General features: G+C 38.4%; 1 protein-coding gene across 2 annotated transcripts in view; it reads right to left on the bottom strand.

Annotated features, from left to right (window-relative positions):
• Window positions 1-21496, bottom strand: part of LOC121371325 (interferon-induced protein 44-like) — a 219557-nt gene that overhangs the window by 150249 nt on the left and 47812 nt on the right. The window lies entirely within an intron of this gene.

Below are 21496 nucleotides of genomic sequence, written 5' to 3'. Positions count from 1 at the left end.
ACTAACCGTATTAGGAAGAAGAATAGTTTTAAAATCTTTAATAATGCCCAAACTAACCCATTTATTTATAGCATTACCTAACCCAGGAGAAACATTGCTAAAATAACTAAACACATTATTTTTTAAATTTATCTGGAACGGTAGTTCCGAAAAACCAAAACATAGTTTAATAACACAAAATTATAAAAACGGAATGAATGAATGAATGAATGCTTAACGACACCCCAGCACGAAAAATACATCGGCTATTGGGTGTCAAACTATGGTAATGCAAATAAATAAAGTGATGATCAACATCAATATAAAAATTCAAGACTTAAACAAAAACAGTGTAAAGAACTGTGCAAAAACACAAATATCACAGAATTGTACGAATACTGAATTTTACTCAAAACTTCAGTTTTGTGCTGTATTGGCCATTCTCAAAGAGAATGTTACACCCCTGCACCACGGTGAGGTTACAGCACACGCAGGGGTATAAAAACGGAGGTATTAAAATGATAAATATACATAATTTTATAATAGCTTTAAAAAGTACTTGGATTAGACGAATGTTTAATAGAAATCCAAAGTGGTTTAATCTTTTCAAATCTATTACGCGCTTATCCACAACTAACATAATTATATACGGCGACCCCATAGTGAAACAAAAACCCCAACCCCAAAAGGAAATATTACATGTATTCTGTAGAGATACCCTACACAGGCTGGCTACAAATATAACAAAAACAAAATCCGCAAAGTATAGATGACCTTCTAGGTATTAACATATGGTACAACAGCAACATATGTATAGATAAAAAACCTTTTTTTTTCTATCATAAATACATAAAAATGGTATTATTTTTATAAATGATCTATTAAATGAATTAGGAGATTTTATGCTGTATGAAGAATTCATACAAAAATATCAAATAACTACAATTTGTTTTTACAATGTGCTTCATTAAATATTTTATATATAACTCACACGACCTAACCGACAATACCTTTGTTATGTTAAAACAACTTTTAGTTTAGTTGTCAAACAGCAAATGTAAATTATATCTTATTACTGCATTCCCGTACATACAGTGTGTGTATCACTCACAGTTGGCGTATTAACGGAATGGATATCCGAGCCTGTATTATTCATCGCAGTGCTCTCTCTCTGTGTGCCATGCAAGCCAATATCTAAACGTTTTGTTAAAAGATAAACGTGGCTGCAAATATATGTACAATATACTAAATACCAAAACAGTAACTCCAAAAGCACAAATAATGTATGCCAATGAAGGGTTTGTACGTGATCTATAGAAATGGGAAATGTATTGTTATACCTTTTCATAACGTAAAAATACTTTATCCTGGTTTCAATATAGAATTTTACATAGAATCCTGGCAACTAATAAATTTTTACACATGATCCATTATACATATTCTAATATTTGCAACTTTTGTAATAATTATCCAGAAACCTTACAACATCTATTTTTCAAATGTGAAAACGTTCATAATATATGGAAAAATGTAAAATCATGAATACTATCAAAAACAGGAATTAAAGTTAATTTCAGCAAAGATATTGTCTTATTTAGTATGATTAATATCAAAAACAGTTATTTTGTAAATTGATTAACAGTTAACGTCAGCTATTATATTTATAGCATGAAACTACAAAATCGTATTCGATTACATTGTTTGAGAATGTCATGTAATCGCAATCGTAACTGATTACATTGCTAATGTAATCGTAATCAGCGATTACTTTCATGATTACTCATAAAATTAGATGTGTTTAGCATCAACTCCAGTAACAGTGCCTATAGTTAGAAGCAGTACTGGTCAGTCAGTAGAACTGATCTCCCATTGTCTACTTCTCTCATAGTAGAACTATTATTTGCCTTGAGAAACGGGATCATAACGTCTGGATTATCAAATGAATGTTACCTAGGGGATGAAGACACACATTCACATAATGGTATCTATCGTGTTTACGTTTACTATAAAACCACTTGAATAAATACAGTGTTCTAGCTAGAAATATATAAAAGGGCGCTGCACCATGCCCCAGTTTTGTGTCCTAATTCATTGCCGTTTAAAATGAATAATATATATATGCGACAGGGTGAGGATGTCATGTCATGTCATAGGGTTTTACGTGCACATTCAGAACAAGCTGTTGTAGCGCACGCCTGTCGTGGGCACAAGAGCAGGCCTTGGTCGGCTCCTCCGTCCATGACAGGAAAGGTGGGGGGAGGGGAGAGGAGGGACCGCCTGCACTGGCAGGTGCAAGGGAGCACCAGCAGCCCGATCAAATCGGTAGCAGGCGGGTGGGGGTGATGGTGGTGCTATGGAATTTGAATGGAGCAGTTAAATGCCAAAGAGAAAAGGGTGCGCAATTTTGATTGAGGTAATTTGGCGCAATTTTGAACGGTCGGTCGAAAGTAAATGGCCGAGCTAATATAGGTTTTGATATTAGTGAATCGAGAGTAGCGCGTTAATTTTAGACCTTTACGATGCTGTGGTGTCTCCCTATGTTGCCCATAGGGCCCTTATAAAGGGTCTGACCGCTTCTGGTCGAGGCATCACCAAGCACCAAGTTATTACCAGCAGCAAGTATTGGGGGTTTGAGTGGGGGAGGCCGATATTCTTTTGTTCAGCTTCCCCCGGGTGCATTGCAATTGTGTACTCGGAACGGTATTCGGAAAGGGTGAGGATGACTGCCCCTGATTTTTATAATAAAACACTTGCATCCCTCTGAATGCATATACAGCGTTATCACGGATCTGAATTCAACTAAGAAATGCTTGACAATATCTCGTTTTGTCACAAGTGTGAAAGTCCACCAATGGTACCGTGGCAAACTTTCTTTTCTTTTGTTAGTGGTTACGACTGCAGACGGGCAGCCAGCCAGTCGTATCAAGCTTGATTCCAGGGGCAGTCATCCTCACCCTGTCGCAGACACAACCACAAATAACGTAACTAATTAAGCAAACATCCAGTCTATCACGATAAACCTTGGTTTATTTTCCTTTAAAATAACTTAAACTATTAATACGTCTGATAAAAATTCCCGAAAGCTGATTTTAATAGATGTTCTACGAAACGCGCTTCTAATGATACCAAAATAAACACACCCAGACCAAGATAGTTGTAATTTTCACCGATACAATTGGATCCTTATAATATGGCACAAAGCAAGCATGACTGCAAATCGATTCATTAATAATAGTCATTTTTAGAATGTCAACAATTAAATGCAATGAGCAATTTGTGCACATGTATATGTATGCAGATATCAATTTAATTATTTATTTACTTGTTTGTTCTTTTCTTTCGTTCTTTATTTCATCATTTATAGATTTTTTTAAAATAACTATTTATTTTAATTTGTGGATGGTATTAAATGGTATACGTTCTACAAACAATAAAAAACAACAAGTAATAGTGATCAGACAGTTTGCAATGACTAATTATGGCTTATTTCAATAATATAACAAAATATATATGTTATGCATTGATACAATAATTATACCTATGGTTATGGTTACCTTTTCGTCAATAATCCAAATTTAAGAATAATAAATCTGGTTTTAGAAACTGATTCCCTCCCTGCAGTATACATATGTTTATAAATGTTTGAAATAATTTAATAAATAATCCAAAATTACCCATTATGGCTTTCAATGAATGAAATCGGTATGGTTGTAAAATAAAGTGCATAACTTCATGGTGGTAACATCATTTCATTATTTGTGTAGATTTGTGGAAATGTAATCATGATTGTAATCATGATTGCTAGACAATGTATTCGCAATCGTAATCGATTACGTTCAATTATCTTGTAATCGTGACATTCTAAAGTAATCGTAATCGATTACTTTTGTCAAGTAATCGCCCCATTTCAAATATATATATATCTCAAACTGATTTCAAATGTGAAAATCATTCCTCGGACCATAGTATGTGTGTTGAGGCATTTTGTTATCAATATTAATTGTATAGGTTTTGACCCTCTAGTCCAAATGTGACCCCTAAGAGTCAACATACCCTCCATTGACATTGATAATAATAGATACTATGCATGTTACTACCCGTGCCACCGACAGTTCAATTTATCCATTTACAAAAATGCATACATTTGTTTTTATAAACAACACAAGTGGGATAAAACAGATGATTTATGCATATGACAGAAATGCATTAAGTATTAAGGATGTTAATATCAGGCCTCTAATGTAATGAGATAATGCGACATGAGATTGTAACAATATCGGAAAATAAAGACGAAGTTGAATCTTTACCTTTGGCATTTAGTATGGCAGAGTTATAGGGTTACTGTAGTTTATTGTAGAAACTACATTATAGAAAATCCGACAGCACATGAATGGCAATCTGTTGAAAACATCCACTAATGGATTTACATATATGTATCTATAGAGTGTACTTTTATATATCGGATGTAGAATATTTCTCACATACATTTGGAACATTAGTCAACTTAGTCTGGTGTGCTTCAACCTTAGGACCGAATCCCTTCAGTGAACCCATTCTCTGATTGCGATTTGTCCGTCCCAACCGGTACCAAAGACCATAGTATCTGATGTACTGGCCGTGGCAAAAAGCATATAAAAGGTCACTTGCTGCTAATGGGAAAATACTGAGGGTTTTCTCTATGACTGTATTGCCAGAATCATCATGTGTCGGTCACCCAGTAGCCGATGAGTAATAAATTTATGAAACAAAATAAACTTTAAACTTTCATAAAACAATGATGTGAAAAAAACTTTTCATATTCAGCATTCTATAGAAATTGGTACAGATGTAAAAATTATTCAATGTTATCTTAAACTGCTACTTGCGTTTATGTATCAATATTGACAGCGTTTCATAATAAATACTATCTTCTTGTTATATTTAAAATCGTATACTCTAGTTTCAACCCGCAAAAATAGACACTATGTTAGGTTAATTTAAAATCTGTAACAGATCTGGACAAAATTGCAATAGAGTGAAACAAGAGTCCGTGATGTTGAAACGGGGAATACCCTTTAAAAGTAGACTAGAGGTCGTTTCAGTGACCGTTACTTCTCAGATGTACGTGTGTTTTAGAATTAATTAAAAACAAATACAATTTGGGTGATAGAAAGTGGATAATCTAAACAATAAATTGTAAGTAATGTTTGATTTCAATTATCACAAACGGCTCTAATAGTGAAAAATTAGCCGTAGTCATTAAAGGTAGGGACTATGATATTAATATACTTATACCGAGTTCATTTTACATTGTATTTTAATAAAAACGCATTGCATTCAATGTCATACCATTACTCTATACAAGACAGAATCCAGGCCATATTTCAATCTTGAGTTTCGTTAGTTATAATACACAGTCACTAAATAAAACGAAATGAACGAAACCAAATACACAGTTCTGCATACACAGACTCGTTGGCGCCGGAACTACTTTTGACCCTCAAAATGATCACCCCAAAAATCATCCAGTAGCATTATTATTACGTTTTGTTTACTTCATATGCCAGGAAATCATGTTTCAACCAATCCATAGTGCATAACTTTCAAATTAGATTTCTGCAAGCTATTCATTATTTTATTTAAACTCAACACTCCATAGTCCCTCCACTTTCAATATCCTTCGTATGGACTTGCGTTTAATTGAAAGCAACAAATAACAAATAAAATGTTGGTTGGACCATTTGCTTGTGAGGTTCTCTTTTGAGTAGCAACAGGAATATTTCTTAAGAACCAAGTCGCAATCAATATATGGATTGCAAATTCTCGCGAGATTTTGTTGCACTGAGCGACAAAACACGAGCATACGTTCTGCGTGGCGTGAAACACAAGGACGCGACGTGTGCAATGCACGCATCCCGAGAACCGAACCGATACATGCAACAAGTGGGTCGAGATCAATGGACACGGAGCGACCAAAGGAAACTGATCTCTTGGAAGTCAAGGCACTATGGGCGTAAGTCTCTCCGTCGAATCTGATGTCACGTACCATCTGCCCGAATGTTCGGACGAGCCCGTTATCTTAGGAAATCATCTAGCGCTGCAATTCCGGCTCACATTTTGTGTCACCCGTTAAATATTTAAAGCAAAAATTTTACCGAAAGAAGAATATATTAATAAATTCAAAAAACAATACTCACGAAAAACAGCCATGGACAGCACTGGACGCAAAACATTGACCCTCATCCGCAGCTGCCACCACCGTGGTGCTCATTTACAGGCGAGCTCTGCCTTCGCCGAATTTATTGGTGCACACTGTACATGGGAAAAGAAGACAAAAGCAGGGGCAAAATCAATTCAAAGAGGGTTTGCCGAGAAGTAATTTTGACGCGCTGGTTACAGAGGCGACGGAGTGAATTAGTTACATGCTGGTGGATATTGGCGGGAAGTCGTTTGGCACGAAAGCCCCGAGTGTAACTAAGGCTGAGACTTAAGTACAAAGATTGAGAGAAGACCGCACCACGTCACGCTCGGGGATGTAATAATATCCGCGTACAAGACCGCGCCTGCCCTGAGGCAGTCTGGGGAAAATTTACAAGAGGAATATGAATCGGGCTTCGCATGCAAATACAAAGTACCGTTATTTCCGTTAGTTGATTATTCTACTCTATACAGTCGCTACAGCTGGGAGAAACAGAAACGTAATGACTTTCTAAAATAAAATCTCTTTGATTAGCTCCTCGTGCAGAGAGACACCGAATTGTTATTGTCACAATTTAAAATCTATTTCATCTTGCTTCTATCCGGTTATATATGATGGGGAAATATGACAAAAATAGTTTATGATGTATGATATATATATATTTTTTTAATTAAAAAGGATATTGGCTATGTGCATTTTCAAAAGACAAAATATGGGCCATACTAAGATCATGTTCAAACGACAACATAACTTTCCACAGCACCCCCCCCCCCCCACTGAACCCCCCCCAATATAAACAAACAAACAAACAAACCTGCACGAACAATATTTTACGAATTAATTAATAAAAATAATCAAGCACACAGTATGTCAGTCGATCAATCAACGTCAGTTTTTGTAATATTTAAATGTTAATAGATAGGGTGTTCTGGACATAGCTTTCTTGTCCATCCGTCCTGTCTGTGCAGGATATATGTTAACTGGTTAGAGTTTAATAGATAGGGTGTTCTGGACATAGCTTTCTTGTCCATCCGTCCTGTCTGTGTAGGATATATGTTAACTCGTTAGAGTTTAATAGATAGGGTGTTCTGGACATAGTTTTCTTGTCCATCCGTCCTGTCTGTGCAGGATATATGTTAATTGGTTAGAGTTTAATAGATAGGGTGTTCTGGACATAGTTTTCTTGTCCATCCGTCCTGTCTGTGCAGGATATATGTTAATTGGTTAGAGTTTAATAGAAAGAGTGTTCTGGACATAGCTTTCTTGTCCATCCGTCCTGTCTGTGCAGGATATATGTTAATTGGTTAGAGTTTAATAGACAGGGTGTTCTGGACATAGTTTTCTTGTCCATCCGTCCTGTCTGTCCAGGATATATGTTAATTGGTTAGAGTTTAATAGACAGGGTGTTCTGGACATAGTTGTCTTGTCCATCCGTCCTGTCTGTGCAGGATATATGTTAACTGGTTAGAGTTTAATAGACAGGGTGTTCTGGACATAGCTTTCTTGTCCATCCGTCCTGTCTGTGCAGGATATATGTTAATTGGTTAGAGTTTAATAGACAAGGTGTTCTGGACATAGCTTTCTTGTCCATCCGTCCTGTCTGTCCAGGATATATGTTATTTGGTTAGAATTTAATAGATGACAGTGAATTTCAGATGAGTTAATACTGATACAAACTAAACTAGTTTAAAATGATTATTTTGACAATGACTAGTTGGCTCAAACTGGCAAACCATGGACACCGGAATACAGTTGTTTTTTTCTCGGGGGGGGGGGGGGGGGGGGTAAATTAAAGTTGGGGTAGTGTTGTGTTGGGGTGATATCATCATTTTGTATATTCAAGTTTTGTACATAAATTTGTTAAAATGGTTTGTTGTTTGACTTGTTTCTTGGACAATATGTCTTACTGAGAGTCAATCTCTCGTCCATCTGTGACAATTGGTTAGAGTTTATTAGATAGGGTGTTCTGGACATAGTTTTGTTGTCCATCAGTCCTGTCTGTCCAGGATATATGTTAATTAGTTAGAGTTTAATAGACAGGGTGTTCTGGACATAGCTTTCTTGTCCATCCGTCCTGTCTGTGCAGGATATATGTTAAATGGTTAGAGTTTAATAGATAGGGTGTTCTGGACATAGTTTTCTTGTCCATCCGTCCTGTCTGTGCAGGATATATGTTAATTGGTTAGAGTTTAATAGAAAGGGTGTTCTGGACATAGCTTTCTTGTCCATCCGTCCTGTCTGTGCAGGATATATGTTAATTGGTTAGAGTTTAATAGGTAGGGTGTTCTGGATATAGCTTTCTTGTCCATCAGTCCTGTCTGTGCAGGATATATGTTAATTGGTTAGAGTTTAATAGATAGGGTGTTCTGGACATAGTTTTCTTGTCCATCCGTCCTGTCTGTGCAAGATATATGTTAATTGGTTAGAGGTTAATAGATAGGGTGTTCTGGACATAGTTTTCTTGTCTATCCGTCCTGTCTGTCCAGGATATATGTTAATTGGTTAGAGTTTAATAGACAGGGTGTTCTGGACATAGCTTTCTTGTCTATCCGTCCTGTCTGTCCAGGATATATGTTAATTGGTTAGAGTTTAATAGACAGGGTGTTCTGGACATAGTTGTCTTGTCCATCCGTCCTGTCTGTGCAGGATATATGTTAACTGGTTAGAGTTTAATAGACATGGTGTTCTGGACATAGCTTTCTTGTCCATCCGTCCTGTCTGTGCAGGATATATGTTAATTGGTTAGAGTTTAATAGACAAGGTGTTCTGGACATAGCTTTCTTGTCCATCCGTCCTGTCTGTCCAGGATATATGTTATTTGGTTAGAATTTAATAGATGACAGTGAATTTCAGATGAGTTAATACTGATACAAACTAAACTAGTTTAAAATGATTATTTTGACAATGACTAGTTGGCTCAAACTGGCAAACCATGGACACCGGAATACAGTTGTTTTTTTCTCGGGGGGGGGGGGGGGGGGGGTAAATTAAAGTTGGGGTAGTGTTGTGTTGGGGTGATATCATCATTTTGTATATTCAAGTTTTGTACATAAATTTGTTAAAATGGTTTGTTGTTTGACTTGTTTCTTGGACAATATGTCTTACTGAGAGTCAATCTCTCGTCCATCTGTGACAATTGGTTAGAGTTTATTAGATAGGGTGTTCTGGACATAGTTTTGTTGTCCATCAGTCCTGTCTGTCCAGGATATATGTTAATTAGTTAGAGTTTAATAGACAGGGTGTTCTGGACATAGCTTTCTTGTCCATCCGTCCTGTCTGTGCAGGATATATGTTAATTGGTTAGAGTTTAATAGAAAGGGTGTTCTGGACATAGCTTTCTTGTCCATCCGTCCTGTCTGTCCAGGGTATATATTAATTGGATGGAGTTAAAGGACGGATCAGTTGTCAGCACATGATTACTTCTTCCTATTACATTTTATCTAACAGTCGTTTAAATGGACATTCCCGACTTCCTGAGTTTGCTGCATTGTAAGATGTTTCCGACTAATAAAATAGTTCGACGATTAAACTTACATATTAAATATATTTTCTTGTTTAGAATATCAGTGTCTGTATATTCAACGTGTTTCTGGTCGTCTTAATATTTGTAAGAAGCCCAAACTAGATTTTGTCTTCAAATAATTTCGTACATACGAAAACAAAAGTTTTTAGGAAATAAAATGAAATTTAACCTGGTACAAATATTAGAACGATCAGAAACACGTTTAATATACAGCCACTAATATTGTATGCAGAAAAATATATTTGATATGTATTTACAATCGTCAAAAAGTCTCTATTAGTCGATAACATCTTAAAAATGGCAGCAAACTCAGGAATGTCCCTTTAACATAGCAAATGAAATGTTTAGATTTCTAGATTACTTTTGTTAAATCTCTTAAGTGGAACCAAAATTTGAGATTACTACTAAAGCAATACATGTCCCCTTCCGGACCCATCAAATTTTCGTATCTCCTAAGTTCAAGGGCCATAACTCTGTCAAAAATGGGTAAATCGACAAGTGAGTCAAACTTAATCGGTTTGACCTGTAGGGGACTAATAACGCATCTGCCAACAGCAGTCAGCCAATATAAAACTGCAGCTGGAATGTTTAACTAGGAAGGCCATGAATATAAATAATCATTAATATTGAACATGGAAGGCCGAAAGCTTCTTTGGAGTTTGGAGGCCAGGAATAGGCTTCCCAGTTAAGATTTTGATGCAATCTGAGCGATTTTAAATTAGCTTTGCTGCCATTTTGAGACTGGTAATCAATCATATATATATATATATATATATATATATATATATATATATATATATATATATATATATATATATATATATATATATATTTTTTGTTTTAAAGATTTATTGCCCCCAGAACATAGACAGTGAACAGGTTGGGGAGCCATGGTCACTGCCTTACAAAGTACATATTTAAACAATAGTATCTAAACAAAATATGCTATTTAAATATGTTAATGCTTTCTGTGGTATTTATAAGACGGAGAGAGAGAGAGAGAGAGAGAGAGAGAGAGAGAGAGAGAGAGAGAGAGAGAGAGAGAGAGAGAGAGAGAGAGAGAGAGAGAGAGAGAGACAGAGAGAGACAGAGAGAGGGGGGGGGGGTGCAACAGCAGTAGATAAGTATAAAGAAGTTGTGGGGATATTGAGAGAGTATTAGAGAATGACATTTTAATTAGTACTCTATTTCCAAGTGAACTTTCAAAGCATTATTTTTAATTAAAACATTCTTTCAAAGAGTGTTTTATAGGGTGTCCTATATCAATCATATATTAATAAATGGGCACTACAAGAAAGAGAAAATTAAATAAGATATCTTTATTTTTGTCGGAAATTATTCAGTTTGAATCCTATTAATTTTTGTGCCTGTTAACATTATCAATGACTTGCGAACATTTTAGGCCCATTTTAACAGTCTGTTGTCCAAATTAATTGTATCATAGAAATATATATCATAAAATATTCGTGTATATTTGGTTATTCAATATATTTTAGCATGTATGTTCTATCTAGATTATCACCCCTGCGCGTGCTGTAACCTCACCGTGGTGCAGGGGTGTAACATTCTCTTTGAGAATGGCCAATACAGCACAAATTGAAGTTTAGAGTAAAATTCGGTGTCCGTAAAATTCTGTGATATCTGTATTTGTATTTTTGCACAGTTCTTTACACTGTTTTTGTTTAAACCTTGAATTTTTATATTGATGTTGATCATCACTTTATTTATTTGCATTACCATAGTTTGACACCCAATAGCCGATGTATTTTTCGTGCTGGGGTGTCGTTAAACATTCATTCATTCATTCTATCTAGATTATCATGTCCAGGGACTCACGAGGGCATTAAAAGGTGTAATGGTAGATATTGAAGGTTATAGCTGCTAAATACGATGCACCACTGACAAAAATATTACTGATGCTATTCCATATTATCTCATCTGTTTGTGAAACTTTTTCTCGTTTTTTCATCGTTTCATATGAAGTGACGGACTTGACAGCTTTTGTGGCGGTACTCATAACTGGCGCTATTGGTGAGACAGGATATGCTCATCTTTCGTGAACATCTGATATCATCACTGTTTTGACAGAGATTCGTGATTGTATGTTTTCACAGCCACACACACACACACACACACACACACACACACACACATATATATATATATATATATATATATATATATATATATTTAAATGAGCTCTGTCCTATGCTAGATTTGATTTAGTAAACTGGTCACGGAGTGGCAGTCCTCTTTAAGCAGTGCAAGAAGGATGTATTGTTCCGTAAATAATCCCCTCGGAAGTAGATGTCCTCCTATAGATGAGACGTTAAAAGATGCAAGCAATTATTTTGTCATAGACCATTTCGACTCCAAATTATGCAGAGATTAGGTTTTGACTACATCAATGCATAACGGTTTTGTTGTTCACAATTACTTTTTTATGTTTTGGTAAATTTTATGGTAAACATGTTTAATGTAATAGGATATATTCGGGTGTACAACTTTCGCATACACAAGAGTGTCTATTCTTTGAATTGGTCTATATGTCTTATTTATAACTTGCTGTTATCTGGCCTTTTGCAGATTTACAAAATAAATACATGATCGATATTTAATCAGCTGAATATTTGTCAACTGTAAACGGTTCAATAAATGTAATGTTGGTCTGTCTTGATTAAAATAATTTACCCCGCCCACCAACGTTACCAGTAAAATCAATGTGTGCATAATGTTTTAACATGCTCATATACCACAGAGGTTTCGAGCATCGTAAAATCAATAACCATGTTTTATACACATACCACTAGCGACAATGTATACGTTTATAGGTAAATATGTTTTTAAAAGATCCACAAATCTTCGTGTATTTACTTAGTGTATAGCGTACGAGACAGGGGGAGCTGGAGCAAATTCTCAAATTCGAGCAAAAAACGATAGAGATATTCAGGTAACATTTAATGTGCTAACATCAGTAACCTAAGGCTTTTTAAACCATGTATTATCAATATGGTATACATGAATGAATTAATGAATGTTTGATGACATCCCAGCACAATAATATATATATATATATATATATATCGGCTATTGGGTGTCAGACTAATTAAGTATACATGATGATAAACACACTGCATTTCAGATACATTCACGTATAAAGTTAGCTGAAGAACATTAGAAAATATAATGAAACCAAAAACTGTATGTAATTAACAGAACGCAGGAAGCTGCTTTTCATATAGAAGCTGGTGATTTATTTCCCGACTATCAAATAACACACATGTACAACTCATTTGCAATACTTCAAGATTCTCCACGTTCATGCCATGGATGAATTACAACTGGCAAAATTTCAATTAAATCAGATCGACAAAACCGTTATCCGCGATCAGGACCGTATCTCTGTACAACGCAGAGTCGAATGGACATTTGACAAACTAGTGGTTGATTCCACGAATCTCTGTCTAGTGCCTCGTCTGTAGGAGGACAGCCACTCAGGACAGATGTTTCAGTATTATCTTCTAACCGTATACCACATTCATACGTAAAACAACCAACACGAAGTCTGCCTGACAAGCAAATAGTTCAGTAAATAGTATATCATATCTACAACATATTCATCTATCAGCTACCAAATTGTTTAATACTAACATACATGGTTACTCTATCAAAATTGGAACGATATAGTAGAAAGAAAAACTAAGGTCTTGCGCCTCAAGTATCCCTGGAAATACAATTTTCAAACGTTTTCGTACATTTGGTGAACTAAACTGACTACTATGTGTGGGTATTATATATTTGTAAACAATACAACTGCCTGTTATAATGCCGATCTCCAAATACTATTATATCAGATACGGCAGATGCAATTTTAAGTGATAGAATGATAGCTGAGGTGTGTGTTCAGGACAGCGAGCTTGAACCTTACTTGGATATAAGCACAAAAACCAAGTTAGAATAAATGCTTTTTTTTTACCAAAATGTGTATGACACGAGTTTACAGCTCAGTCCAATCTAGCCCCTCGTGTTCTATCGTCCTTGCTAGTATTGATGTATTTGTGTAGATGTTCTGCTTGATTAAGCATATAATAATGCTTTCTGGCATGCTTCCAGCGAAGCCTATATATTATTTCGATTATGGTTCCGGTTTCCATACCATCATCATGATCATAAATTATCATCAGAGAAACCGAGGCGTTTATATTAAAAATAAACTGACATTCCCTAACTATTAAAGTGCATGCAATTTACCACAGATTTACCAAGGTCATAATGAAATCATTTCCTGTCAACCAGACTATTATCGGACATCATGGCTTATTACACCGAACATTAACATGCTGGCAGGCGGTACATGTCTATTGTCACTCAATAACAGCCTTAATAATAGAGAGTTTGTCTACCCAACAAAATCCCCGCGGGCCTATTTGTGCAAACCGAGTGGATGGTTAGTTAATGTGTGTTTATCCATTTTGATATCACCAATTTTCACGTTGTAAACGAAGACTTGCATGTGCGGTACCTGATCAGAGGTGAAAAGGTCACGTTTGGACGACGTCAGTTCCACGACATAGCAAATCGTAAATACATATTGGCTCAGGTTGCGCAGTTGTCGTGCGTAGTAATACAAGAGTTACTGATTATATGACAGATACAACCGAAGAGGTTTTTATTAGGGAAAATCTCGAGTCAACAGAACGTACTCAGAATGCTGGAAATGCCGGATTTCAACACCTGAAAGTAATAATTTTCTTAGGGGAGTATACCCCCAGCTCCCTATAACATGCACGGACCCTTTAGACCCTAAGATTTTATTTCCCCGGGCAACTTTCAAATCGCGCTGACAGTGGCCCCCACTTTCACATACTACAGTATCCAGTATTTATTTAGTCAAAGGGTACTATGTATTCTCACATGCAGTTTCCCTACAAACAGGATAACATAAACCACAGCCTTTGATAGTCGAGTCCAGGACCGTACCCTTACTGGTTTTTTTTACTCCAGAAAATAGCATACACATCTCAGGGTTTGGATAGTGTTTATAAAAAGTAGTGCCCCCCCCCCCCCCCCCGAATTTTGATTAAGGGTACGGCCCTGGAGAACTGGTATAATGCGTCTACACTTTTAAGTAACCCTCTTGCAGATACCACAGGAAGGATGCATCATCCTGGAAAGTGACAGTCCTTCTACATGTAAAGTAGGAATAGAGTGTCATATGGAAAGTGGCAGTCCTTATACAGGGAAAGTAGGAATAGTGTGTCATATGGAAAGTGGCAGTCCTTCTACATGTAAAGTAGGAATAGTGTGTCATATGGAAAGTGGCAGTCCTTCTACATGTAACGTGGGAATAGTGTGTCATATGGAAAGTGGCAGTCCTTCTACATGTAAAGTAGGAATAGTGTGTCATATGGAAAGTGGCAGTCCTTATACATGTAAAGTAGGAATAGTGTGTCATATGGAAAGTGGCAGTCCTTATACAGGGAAAGTAGGAATAGTGTGTCATATGGAAAGTGGCAGTCCTTATACATGTAAAGTAGGAATAGTGTGTCATATGGAAAGTGGCAGTCCTTATACATGTAAAGTAGGAATAGTGTGTCATATGGAAAGTGGCAGTCCTTATACAGGGAAAGTAGGAATAGTGTGTTATATGGAAAGTGGCAGTCCTTATACATGTAAAGTAGGAATAGTGTGTCATATGGAAAGTGGCAGTCCTTATACAGGGAAAGTAGGAATAGTGTGTCATATGGAAAGTGGCAGTCCTTATACAGGGAAAGCACCTCACACTGATTCATGGGAACAGTCGCAACCCCCTTTTGACTCTGCCTTAAGCAGAGATACGATATAAAAATGCAAATGTTTCTTGGTTGTTCTTACTGTATGATTGGCATATTCCTATGTTTATTTAGTTTCTCACATAAATTTGGATATATCCTTATTAATTAGCAGATGCATGGGCGAGTTCTTAGTACAATAAGAACGCGTCGGCTGCCACTCAGACAGGCCGGGTTAAGCGGATTCTTGTGTCAATCAGTGTATCTGAGCCTCGGGATCACTAATTTCCTGACGTCCCTCTTTATAGAAACCATCAACACGATGGCTGTAACATTGCAGCCATTATAATATATAATTATATACTTTGAACTGCGCATTCGTATTCCAAAACCATTCCTGTTCCAGAATGAAAGTGTTACTATCAAGCTGACAGATGACCTAGTCAAACTTACACATGGATCAGTCAAGCTAACAGATGATCCAGATGATCGAGGCAAACAGGCAGATGACTCATTCAAGCTAACATATGATTCAATCAAGCTGGCAGATTACCTAGTCAAAATGACAAATAAATCAGTCAAGCTAATAGATGATTCAGTCAATCTAACTGATGGTCCAATCAAGCTGACGGATGATTAAGTCAAGGTAAGAGATGATCCAATTAAACAGACAGATGACTCTCACAAGCTAACAGATGATTCAGTCAAGATGATAGATGACTCAGTGAAGCTAACAGATGATTCCGTCAAGCTAACAGATGACTCAGTCAAGCTAACATATGATTCAGTCAAGATGATAGATGACTCGGTCAAGCTAACAGATGATCCAGTCAAGCTGACAGATGACTGAGTCAAGCTAACAGATCACTGGTGAAGCTGACAGATGACTCAGACAAGCTGAGACACGAGCAAGTAAAGTTAACAGAGATAATTAATGCGACTCTTACACAGCTGTTTAATTAACATTTTAAATATTTTGTTTTGTATGTATACTGAGAGTGATATACATTTGCCTTTGTTTGACACCGAATAGCCGATGGATATGTTTGTGCTGGGGTGTCGTTAAGTATTATTTCAACCATTACTAGTCTTAGAGAGGAAACCCGCTACATTTTCCCATTAGTAGCAAGGGATCTTTATATGCACCAGCCCACATACAGGATAGCACATATCACGGCCTTTGATATACCAGTCGTGGTGCACTGGCTGGAACGAGAAATAGTCAAATGGGCCCACCGACGGGGATCGATCCTAAACCGACCGCCCATCCATCGAGCGCTTTACCACTGGGCTACGTCCCTCCCTAGTCATTCACAAAGTATTGGCATCATCGGCACTTATAGGGGCGGGATGTGGCATTGTGGTAAAGCACTCGCTCCATGCGCGGTCGGTCTGGGATCGATCCCCATCGGTGGGCCCATTGGGTTATTTCTCGTTCCAGCCAGTGCACCACGACTGGCATATCAAAGGCCGTGGTATGTACTATCCTGTATGTGGGTTGGTGCATATAAAAGATCCCTTGCTGCTAATCGGAAAGAGGAGCCCATGAAGTGGCGATTGCGGGTTTCCTCCCTCAGTATCTGTGTAGTCCTTAACCATATGTCTAACGCCATATAACCGTAAATAAAATGTGTTGAGTGCGTCGTTAAATAAAACATTTCTTTCCTTCATCGACACTTACTTGCATTATCGTAGTACCACGGGTAGAAACAGTAAAAACAACAATAGCAAAAACATTTCTTTTTCAGCTAAAATAAATTCTTTGGTTTCATGAATCAGTAAAATGTAACAGTTTGGTTTAGGCTAGGAGCACACTTGTATCGCGTATATTCTCATGATTATATTTCTAGACTGAACAAATACGTACATTATATAGATAGCTAGAATAAAATGAAACACGTGCAGTATAGTCAGATGTGTATTTACAACAATTTTCAACAGATTTGCCTCACAATACACTGATCGATTCATTTCAAAGATATGCGTCAGGGAAAGGGGCCGGAAAATGCGAGGCGGTGGAGAATACAGTTATTAAATGTATAAATATTTGGGGTCGAAATTGGCTACATATTTTGCCAGCACGGATCAAACCCTGCCAAACTAAACATGATTATATATTATAATCATAAACAAAATAAAAGAAACAAATTTATGCAAAATAACAATTTAAAATGTTTGTAATCAACTCGTATTTTCTAACATGGATAATTATGAGCTGCTTTCTTCAATTTCTTGTGAACTATCGGAGTAAAAAAATTAAAACATATTCATTCAAAGTCATATTTAGATTGCCTTTCAGCTGGGAGGAGTGTTGGAGGGGGTGGGGGTGGGTGAGGAGACAAAGCACACTGGCTCCTCCAGCTTCAGAGTTGTGGGGTGGCTGCTCCCTCCCCCCTGCTTTCATCGCCTATGTCAAATAAACAGAAGATGACTGACGTTTGATAATTATATTACATGGCCATCGGAGCGGTGAGAGTGGGGAACCTGAGGCAGACGTCACTCCCATTTTAAAATAATAGAGAAATAGATATATAATGTCTCGTACAGTACCTAAAGTCATCGACGATTGACCGACTGACAAGGGAGCATGTCACCCTCTCCCTCCCGACTACGTAACTCACAGTAGGACCTCCACGATTGAACGACTAACAAGGGAGCATGTCACCCTCTCCCTCCCGACTACGTAACTCACAGCAGGGCCTCCACGATTGAACAACTAACAAGGGAGCATGTCACCCTCTCACTCCCGACTACGTAACTCACAGTAGGGCCTCCACGATTGAACGACTAACAGGAGAGGATGTCACCCCACCCTCCCAACCATGTATCTCACAGTAGGGCCTCCACGATTGACCGACTAACAAGGGAACATGTCACCCTCTCCCTCCCGACTACGTAACTCACAGTAGGGCCTCCACGATTGAACGACTAACAGGAGAGCATGTCACCCTCACCCTCCCCACCATGTATCTCACAGTAGGGCCTCCACGATTGAACGACTGACGAGGAATCATGTCACCCTCAACCTCCCGACCATTTAACTCACAGTATGGCCTCCACGATTGAACGACTGACAAGGGAGCATGTCACCCTCTCCCTCTCGACCATGTAACTCACGGTAGGGCCTCCACGATTGAACAACTAACAAGGGAGCATGCCACCCTCTCCCTCCCGACTACGTAACTCACAGTATGGCCTCCACGATTGACCGATTGACAAGGGAGCATGTCACCCTCTCCCTCTCGACCATGTAACTCACGGTAGGGCCTCCACGATTGAATAACTAACAAGGGAGCATGCCACCCTCTCCCTCCCGACTACGTAACTCACAGTATGGCCTCCACGATTGACCGATTGACAAGGGAGCATGTCACCCTCTCCCTCTCGACCATGTAACTCACGGTAGGGCCTCCACGATTGAACAACTAACAAGGGAGCATGTCACCCTCTCCCTCCCGACTACGTAACTCACAGTAGGGCCTCCACGATTGACCGATTGACAAGGGAGCATGCCACCCTCTCCCTCTCGACCATGTAACTCACGGTAGGGCCTCCACAATTGAACAACTAACAAGGGAGCATGTCACCCTCTCCCTCCCGACTACGTAACTCACAGTAGGGCCTCCACGATTAAACGACTGACAAGGGAGCATGTCACCCTCTCTCTCCCGACTACGTAACTCACAGTAGGGCCTCCACGATTAAACGACTGACAAGGGAGCATGTCACCCTCTCTCTCCCGACTACGTGACTCACAGTAGGGCCTCCACGATTAAACGACTGACAAGGGCGCATGTCACCCTCTCTCTCCCGACTACGTGACTCACAGTAGGGCCTCCACGATTAAACGACTGACAAGGGCGCATGTCACCCTCTCCCTCCCGACTACGTGACTCACAGTAGAGCCTCCACGATTAAACGACTGACAAGGGCGCATGTCACCCTCTCTCTCCCGACTACGTGACTCACAGTAGGGCCTCCACGATTCAACGACTGACAAGGGCGCATGTCACCCTCTCTCTCCCGACTACGTGACTCACAGTAGGGCCTCCACGATTCAACGACTGACAAGGGAGCATGTCACCCTCTCTCTCTCGACTACGTGACTCACAGTAGGGCCTCCACGATTAAACGACTGACAAGGGAGCATGTCACCCTCTCCCTCCCGACTACGTGACTCATAGTAGGGCCTCCACGATTAAACGACTGACAAGGGCGCACGTCACCCTCTCTCCCCCGACTACGTGACTCACAGTAGGGCCTCCACGATTCAACGACTAACAAGGGAGCATGTCACCCTCTCCCTCTCGACCACGTAACTCGCAGTAGGGCCTCCGCGATTGAACGACTAACAAAGGAGCATGTCACCCTCTCCCTCTTGACCACGTAACTCACAACAGGGCCTCCACGATTCCAAAATACTGGACTCAGTACTCAATGGTCAAATGACGTTAAAAGTATAATTAAACGAGATTGCTCTTCCTTGTACGGGTACTCGAGTCCTGTGAACGAACTGGAGTCCTGTGAACGAACTGGAGTCCTGCTAGACTTCGCCCGTGTCCGAGTACTGGAGTACCCGTAGATACCCAAACTCAAGCGTTCCGTTAAGAAACTAAGCATAGGTTATCAATACTAGTCATGCATTATCAATATCAATACTAATGTTATGTTTTCAATACTGATTATATATTATGAACACTAATTATGAGTTACGACACTAATCGTTATTAAAATTATCTCCGACAGGTCTCTATAATTCCATAATATTAAAATTAGAAATACGTTATATTTGTAGAATCTATAAACGCACCAATTGTGACATAATTATATGATAATTAAATTTACTAATATATATGGAGCGAATGCCATTTTTGTCAGTACGTCTATTAAAAAGTATATTTTTATAATAGAGTTTTTTTGGGGGGTTATTAGCACCGACAATAGCTTCAATTCTGCTATAATCTGCCATTTACGCACTTCCGGTACTATATGTCGTACAGAAAAATCGAAACATTTGGCATGTTATATTCTAAAAATTATCAAAGATATTCAAAATTTTAATTTAGGCCTTACTCCAGTTCATGTCATTTAAAGGCATATTCTTCATGGTTTCACAATTTGGTTATACGCATAATCGAAATCGGTGCCAATGTTGTTGTTTTTTTAAAGCCATCTATGCAAGTACGAATCTCAAATTGATTCTGCTAATCGATGAGAGAAAGTAATTGTGAAGTCCAGCGTTGGCTGATTAGCAAACACACATTACCCAGAGGATAGCTGTGTCACCGTTATTGGAAACAGCGTCTTCGAGGATTTCGTTTCCCGTTCACTTTTAATGATTAGCAAACATGACACGAGACGTTGATACCCTGTAATGACTTCAGCCGTTAAGTCAGGGACAAAGTCATTTCACCTAAGCAGCTTTATGTGTTCAGTATAATTGTACAAACAATTATTCATCCATTCGTTTATTCATTCATTCATTCCAACGGATTAGGCACCTACCTCAACTATCTGTCCATGAATATGAGAGAGAGAGAGAGAGAGAGAGAGAGAGAGAGAGAGAGAGAGAGAGAGAGAGAGAGAGAGAGAGAGAGAGAGAGAGACAGACAGACAGACAGACAGACAGACACACACACACACACGGGAGACAGAGAGACGGACTTATAATAAATCAATTTGCCACCGAAACCATTGTATACGATTATTATGTATTATACTTCACAACTTTTCAATAATAACTCTAGCTTTTATTATAGATTTTAAACTACAATCTTGCTTCAACATTTTGTCCAAATGTGGGTAAGGCCCAAAAACAAAAGAGAAAAAAAGTCGGTCTCTGGTCAGACAAAAGTTCCAGATTTTAAAATTATTTTTAAACATGGATTGCACAAAAAAGTTGGGTATATTCAGGCGTTTTTTTACGTCCACCTCAGCTGCTTTGGTCCATCCTCAATGACCATGGTGCCCCCTCCTTTGCCTTGGTACCCTAAATATTTTCCTAAACAGTAGTACGGGGGTTCTGTACAACCCACAGGTTATTTC

Source organism: Gigantopelta aegis, chromosome 4, assembly GCF_016097555.1.
Source record: "Gigantopelta aegis isolate Gae_Host chromosome 4, Gae_host_genome, whole genome shotgun sequence".
Taxonomy (NCBI): Eukaryota; Metazoa; Mollusca; class Gastropoda; order Neomphalida; family Peltospiridae; genus Gigantopelta; species Gigantopelta aegis.
The sequence above is the reverse complement of the archived record's forward strand: the minus strand, read 5'-3'. Positions and strand labels throughout refer to the sequence as shown.